This window comes from Aptenodytes patagonicus, chromosome Z, assembly GCF_965638725.1.
Source record: "Aptenodytes patagonicus chromosome Z, bAptPat1.pri.cur, whole genome shotgun sequence".
Lineage (NCBI taxonomy): Eukaryota > Metazoa > Chordata > Aves > Sphenisciformes > Spheniscidae > Aptenodytes > Aptenodytes patagonicus.
This window is the reverse complement of record NC_134982.1, coordinates 6,757,519-6,764,937: the sequence shown is the minus strand read 5'-3', so window position 1 is coordinate 6,764,937 and position 7,419 is coordinate 6,757,519.

The following is a 7,419-nucleotide window of genomic DNA, read 5'->3' as shown; positions in this document are numbered from 1 at the left end:
GTGTCTCCCACATGCTACACTCGGGTTTTGAGCATTAGCAACCTTGTCATCTTCTGAAGCATTCTCAGCCTGCAACCGCAGCTAAAAGCAGCTCTAAAATAAATCAAGTATCTTAAGTGAGCAGAGGTTTCACTACATGAAGGAGAACAAAAGTTACCTGTGAGACTCTCCCCTCTCTCATAAGTCAGGGCATGTTTTCCATCTCTTACTCTCATAAAGCTCCAGGGTGAAATCCTACCCTTTCTGAAGCACATGGGTGTTTCACTTTGATTCCACTCAGCCAGAATTTAACCTTTTTGCTCTGTGTTGCCTTTTGTCAGGTTGGTTCCCTTTCTTCCAGTCCTGTCACAGCAAAAGCTGTACATTAAACTCAGTTAACTTAATTGTCAATAAAGGATAGTTTAAGGATTCCAGTTTCACGTTATTGTTTTGATGCAAGGAAGTCCCAGCTAAGATTTGTACTCCTTACCAGAGTATAAAATGAAAGGGTAAATAAGATGGCTGTGTTTTTTGGGGTTGAACGTTCAGAAACAGACTCTCCTTTATGACAGGTGCTTTGCAGGTGGGTCTGCAAGGCAAGAGCTATTAGTGTGAAGGAACACGACTATTTCTTGGCATAGTTTAGATCCCCATTTGGTGCAAACTGGCTTTTCACTGTACTCAGTGAAACTATGTATGTTTTAAATAAACTTGGGCTTTGTCCCTGTTTATATTACCTTTGAACAATATTATGGGGAAGTCCAAGAATTTAATTGGACTTCTGTTTTCTGCATGAACTTGTACCATTTCATTTGTAGCTAGAAAAAAAGAGGATCCTAAAATTACAAATCAGAATAAATATTTCTGTTCCTATTATCCAAATGCATGTCTTCTCACTGGTGGTTTAGTAACCCTTATACAAGGTTATCCATTATATTGATGTCTCTAAGGATACTTGTGTGAGTAAAGCCTCCTTTATAGCAGACTGAAGCTCTGAACTGTGATCTATGTAAATAGCTTGTTGCCAGCACTCACAGTTTTATCTTGGATATCAGTGCTGGGTTATTTTTAAATGCCCCGAGTGCATGGATAATGCAGGGACTTGAGAATTCAATTTTCCTTTGAAAATCAAATATAAAAATCAGACAGTCAAAAAGCAAAAGCAAAAGCCTGACCCTTACCTAGGACCTCAGAGGAAACACAGCTGCAGATGCAGGTTTAACTCAAACCAAGGCACTGGTGAGTTAAGAAGGCTGTTGCATGCCTTAGTAGATTTTAGGTGACTATCAGGGTTGTTTTCTGAAGGATCAGAGTTTTACAGTACAACCAATTTCCAATATACTTGGCATCATTGTGATAACCCATCAAAAAGTCCCATTGTACCAAAAATACAAATGATTAAGCTTATGCCTTAGGCTTTTGCAACTCCTGTAACTGGTCATGTTGGGGTTTTTGTTATGACCTTGCAATCTCTTTTTATTTCTTGGGGTTTGATTTTTTTTTTTCCCCTTGATGTTTTAGTTGGGAATATTGTAATACTTTTAAAGTTTATTCAGCTGGAAAAAATGCGAGCACAGTTTTGGCTTATTTTTTCAATACAGGATATCATTAATGTGTTTTAAGAAGTGTGCAGGCAAATTGATGCGCCCAGCTATTTCACTTCTGCTGCGTGCATAAGCTAAGAGCAAAAATGCTACTCTTGTTACTGCTTGCTTTAGGAAAAAACACAGTCAGCTACCATTAGCCTATTAAAGTGGCTGATAGCTAATTCTGATGTCTGCAGAACTCTTCAAAGAACAGCTAGCAGTTCATTGATGTGCTAATACAAGCAAATAGACAACACCTTCTGTGATTTCAGATACAGCTGGAAGGCACGATTAACCAACTGTGTCCTCTTTAAGTGTCTGGTGCCCCAACCCTGACTTGGAGAAATAGCTTTGGACCTGATTATGCACTGAATGGAATTCAATAACTGAGGCATTACTAACAAAATGAGATGCTAGGTAAGTGTGAAAATACCATGCCATCTTACTGCTCTTTCCTGATTTTAAGAAATACAATTTAGAAGTATTTTCCTATAATAAACCCACGATTTGAATAAGCATTTTACTTCTCCCATCTCTGGATTCTGTTATTTATTTGTTGTATTACAGCAATGCAGAGGCAAGGTCATCTTTCTACAGACACACACAAAAATACAAAGCAGTTTGAAATATGGATGCACTTCATTCTATTGCATGCGGTAGAAACACAGACCTTTGAATAAGCTGGCACACAAAGACATCTGCCCTTTGAAATTAAATGTTACCATCAGCTTCATGTGGTCAGCTGGCAAAAGCATACCAGAAAAGAGACAATGAGCAAAAATATGTGTTAAAAGGGAGAGTCACTGATGTGGAAATAAGAAGGGAGTTCCAGCTGTTCGGACACATCTGCTGGGTAAAAGATGACTGGCTGTTAAAGACTGCTCTTTGGCCTGAGAAGAGGCAGCAGTCACCATGGAGGAATCAGCTAAGTCATAAACCAGAAAAAAAACAGGGATTTAAAGATACTGTTTGTCAAAGCACAAAGAGGAGCTCACTATGGAGCTAGTAGAATTTGTGAGCCTGATTCATCTATAGGATGGGGAGGAAGGTTTATAACAGTGCTTGGGGCTCTTTTGCACAAACACATAGTGCGAAGCTGAGACAGCCTCACAAAGATTACCGTGTTGAAATTAAAAAGCCAAACCTTCAAAATCCCTACTTTATGGATAAAGAACTGAAAAGCAGTGGTGACACCTAGATTCCTGTGTTTTCTTGGGCTTGGTTCTGAATTCAACATGAACGCTCAGATGGTCTGAGCTACCCAAATTTTACTCATCTTCTGCTTTGAATGGGGAGCAAGTAGAAGGACCAACTCCCGCTCTTGCTCTGCCTCTGCACACAATATAGATGCAATGAGCTTAAGCCAGCTAGCCCCGAGGTTTTTGAAACAATCTCAATGTGCTTGAGCTGTGCGCTTTGCAAAGAGCACAGATATAGCCAAAGAAACTAAATCACTGTTTTTTACATTTCAGAAGACACACTGTTGACTGGGAAACTAAGGGCAGTTCTCTCTAATCTCAGCCCACTGGCTTAGCCAGCCTTTTCTTACTTGAATAACTTTAATGAGCCAACTAGCATGAGAGTTAGCACCAGATTAAAAAAGCCAATATAGATGTAGATGTCCATATATAGCTCCTGTTATGGTCAATGGGGATTTACAGCTCAGTTGTTCACATGTAGGTATCCAGAACTATCTGAGATGTTGTCAGGTGTTGCCTATCCGACTTGTAAGTGCTGCTGAAAAATGGTAGAGCCTCCCACAGGTCCCATACGACAGTCACCAACCTCCGCAAATGTTTTATATGCCCTAGAGCCTCTTAAATGTCACCAGAGGCCTGCACGTAGGTAACTAAAGCCTGACCCCAGCGGCTAGTTTGCTGAATAGCTCAAGCTCCACCGACTGTACTAAGCAGATCTCCATTGACCTATGAACATCTGCCTTTAGGTGTCTTTATCTTGAAATTAATCTCATGCAGATTAGAATCAGTCTTTGAAAAACAATAGGTAGTTTGTGAAGTCATTAGCATCTTAGTGTTAAAGACAAAGGCTTTTGAAAAATGGAATGTGCTTTTTATTGTTTCATAAACCAAGCTGTACTTAATTACTCACATGGATTTCAGCTTTTAAGAATCATTGCTAGAGATATCCTGACAATAATTCTCTTCTACAGGGAACTGCTTTTGTCTTCTTAATAAATTTATGGCATAAGGTTACACCCTCACTGTTTCAAAAGCAGCCGTAAGGCCTAATTTGCCAGCTGTCCTCAATGTCTACTGTTACTTGGGTAACAGTGGTTAGCTTTTAGATGACCACCTGGTGCAAGTGGAGGGAAAACCTTAAATTTGCCTGCTGAGTTGGACTGCTCTCTAGCATACAGTTATCTGCAACATAAATGAAGCTTCAGAAACTAAGATCTAGGTTATCAAAGACTGTTAGTTCCCTAAATCCCCACAGTTGAGGATCTATTCCCATACCAGCTGAGCAGCTGATGGAGAGAAAGGACATAATTCTCGATCTCAGGCCCCTTCTTATTCCTTTCTTCTTAACTCAAAGGAGACCCATAAGTGAACTGCAAGGTAAACAAAGCAGCTCTTATTATGCACGTTTTCTTTTTGTAGGCTATTCACCATCACTGCTAGCTACAAATGAGTGGTTTGTGGCTATAAGAGATGACACAAAGCATAAAAGATTCTCTGTTTAACAATAATTCTGATAAAAATGTTAAAAGCTTATTCACTGCCCTGTGTCAAACCTTGAAAATAACTGGCATTTATGAAGAGAAGGCCATGCAACAGCGGTTGCCTGGGTGATTTCAGTGGCAAGTATGACCACCTCTGTGGAGTTTAAATACCTTTTCTTTAAAGGCAGGTGAATATTTGCTATGTTAGCCCACTGCTCCAAGAAGCTCAATCTTTGTTTTTGTCGACTCGTTGTCAAGGCACTCCCAAAGCAAGAGACATTTCTGCTTTGCAGTGCTGCATGGCTGGCATGTTAACAGCTGTGTCCCCAGGAAAGTGTCACAGATATCACAAAGAGAGGAGGAACACACAGTGCATCCCAAAGTCCTAGATGTTAGGGAGAAGAGAGAACAGTGAGATTACCTATCCCCGTCCCTCTATTCATGCAGGATTGCTTCCAGTGATATAGTCTCCGATCTAACTGCAGAGACGTGAATGTGAGGTCTCCACCTCTCCTCAGGGTGCAACTGTTGCACAGACTAAGCTGTTAGGACACTGAGTGAAGATATAATTGCAGTTTGGAATGATGGGAAACAAGAAAGAAAGGAAAAAATTTCCACTGTGTTTTACTTTTTCAGTGTACTGAACTATCTTGGGAATATTTATACGTGGTTTAAAGAAAGTAGCAGTTACAGCTGTCCTCCATACACCCTGCTTTGTGTAAACAAACAAATCCGCAAAGTGACATTGGCCTCTTCTCTTCAACAATTAACGTACAGAGAATTCATTTTTTTTCAAACTCTTCGAGCACCAAGATGCAGATGGATAGAAAAACATCAAGGATGCTAAGATGGTGGTAAGAATTTGGGTTGACCAGGAACGCAGAAAGATCAAGTTCAGACTTCTGTTGGACCACCAGGAGAGAGGGAAGGATGAAAAAGAACCTCGCATGGACTGATTAGAAGAAAAACTACCAGAAAACTCCAAAGAAGAGGAAAAAAAAAAAAACCACAACCAAAATAAAACCTGAATCAATACCAAGCTGCAGAACTGAAAAAGAGATTGAGAATGTAGAATAGTTACTAACATTTGTTCAGGAAGGGGTCATTACTCATTCTCATGGAGTAGGGAAGTGATCGTGCCCCTGTACTCGGCACTGGTGAGGCTGCACCTCGAATACTGTGTTCAGTTTTGGGCCCCTCACTACAAGAAGGACGTCGAGGTGCTGGAGCGTGTCCAGAGAAGGGCAACAAGGCTGGTGAGGGGTCTGGAGAACAAATCTTCTGAGGAGCGGCTGAGGGAACTGGGGTTGTTTAGCCTGGAGAAAAGGAGGCTGAGGGGAGACCTCATCGCTCTCTACAACTCCCTGAAAGGAGGTTGTAGCGAGGTGGGTGTTGGTCTTTTCTCCCAAGTAACAAGTGATAGGACGAGAGGAAATGGCCTCAAGTTGTGCCAGGGGAGGTTTAGATTGGATGTAAGGAAAAATTTCTTTCCTGAAAGAGTGGTTAAACATTGGAAGAGGCTGCCCAGGGAAGTGGTTGAGTCCCCATCCCTGGAGGTATTTAAAAGACGTGTAGATGAGGCGCTTAGGGACATGGTTTAGTGGGCATGGTGGTGTTGGGTTGACGGTTGGACTCGATGATCTTAGAGGTCTTTTCCAACCTCAATGATTCTATGATTCTATGATTCTATGATTAAAGCAACAGTAAAGAAAGATTCAGTGCAGAGGAAGAACCACAGCAATAACATCAGAAGAGCTCCCTGATGCAGAGAAGCTTCAATGATCGTAAATAATGTTCTTGATGCATTTAAAGGGGATGGAGTTAGGCAGATAGCTAGAGAAAGAGAACGATTCTTTACTTCTCCCATGAGGCTGGGAAGAATAACTGAATATACTTATACTTACTATGAAGAAAAAGCAGTTTAATCAGAAAATTAAGGAGAAAAGTTGAAACTACAGTCCACTAAATTCAGAAGACTGGAGGAACTGGGCTCAGTGAAGCCAATGATAATCAAGAAACAATGGTGATGGTAAAGGAGAAGGAAAGGAAGGTCTTGCGTACCTGTAATCACAGGTACACAGGCAGAAACCCTCCTAAGTGCACTTTTGAATACCAAAATGCTATAGAAGAAGAGTACATCAGCTTAATTTTCAGCAAAAAAGACTGATATTTCAAAACTCAAGGGATATGAAAACTAAGGCAGCCAATTCTTAACAAAATTTTTCACTGGAATTTTTTAAGAACAATTTATATGAAGTTAGATTTCAGTTGTAGACTTTCATAGAGTCCCGTGCTGCGGCTCATGTGGCTATGTATGCACTCTCACATGACCATTGTGAGGCTTGTGTGGTTACGGGATGGGACATGCCTACCTAAGTGATGGGAGAGCTTTGGATGGCATGACTGGTGTTGCTTACATGTCATGTACAATGTCCAGACCTCATGACAGGGACTTCAGGAAAGAAGGCCTTCAAGATGACAGATCTGATGCTTGGGCTTTAAATTATCTGTTGGGCAAACCCAGGAATTTATTCTTACGAGAACTATTTAAGGGCATCTTATTGTAGCATTACGTGATGTGAGCAATAACCAAACCTTGTCGTCATGAAGAAAATTACTGATGAAGGGATCAACCCTAATGAAGTAATTGACACATTTGCAAAATTGAAGAAAAACAACCTGTTGATCCTGATCCCACTTTCGTCCACAAGGCAGCAAAAAGCCAAGTTGCAGACTGCTGTATTAGCTGGCGAAGAGCTTGATTTGCCTTCATATCCATTTTGGAGTAATTATTCCTATTGGAATTCTGTCTGACTGTGCAAGGTGAGACGGTTCAATTATTTAATCATGCCATCACTCTCAATTTGAAAGGCCAGTGCTAGAGCAAATGTGCTTTCTGTTTAATTTATACCAATACTTAACCTAGTTGGTCCGTTCCCTGTTTGCGTGTCTTCAGTAATGTATCAGAATGTAATGGTTATTTCCTCCATTTTTATATCTGTCAAATTTTATGAGTCTCACGTTCAGTGGGTGGCTTTGAATACGAAAGCTTTGTTCATCTGTATGTGCATTTCTACAGATGCAAGGACGCTGGGGGGGTGATGGGAAAACAGATCACTTTAAGTCTGTCCTCCTTCGTATTGAGAGGCAAAGCTTTGCAATTTTCAGTATATG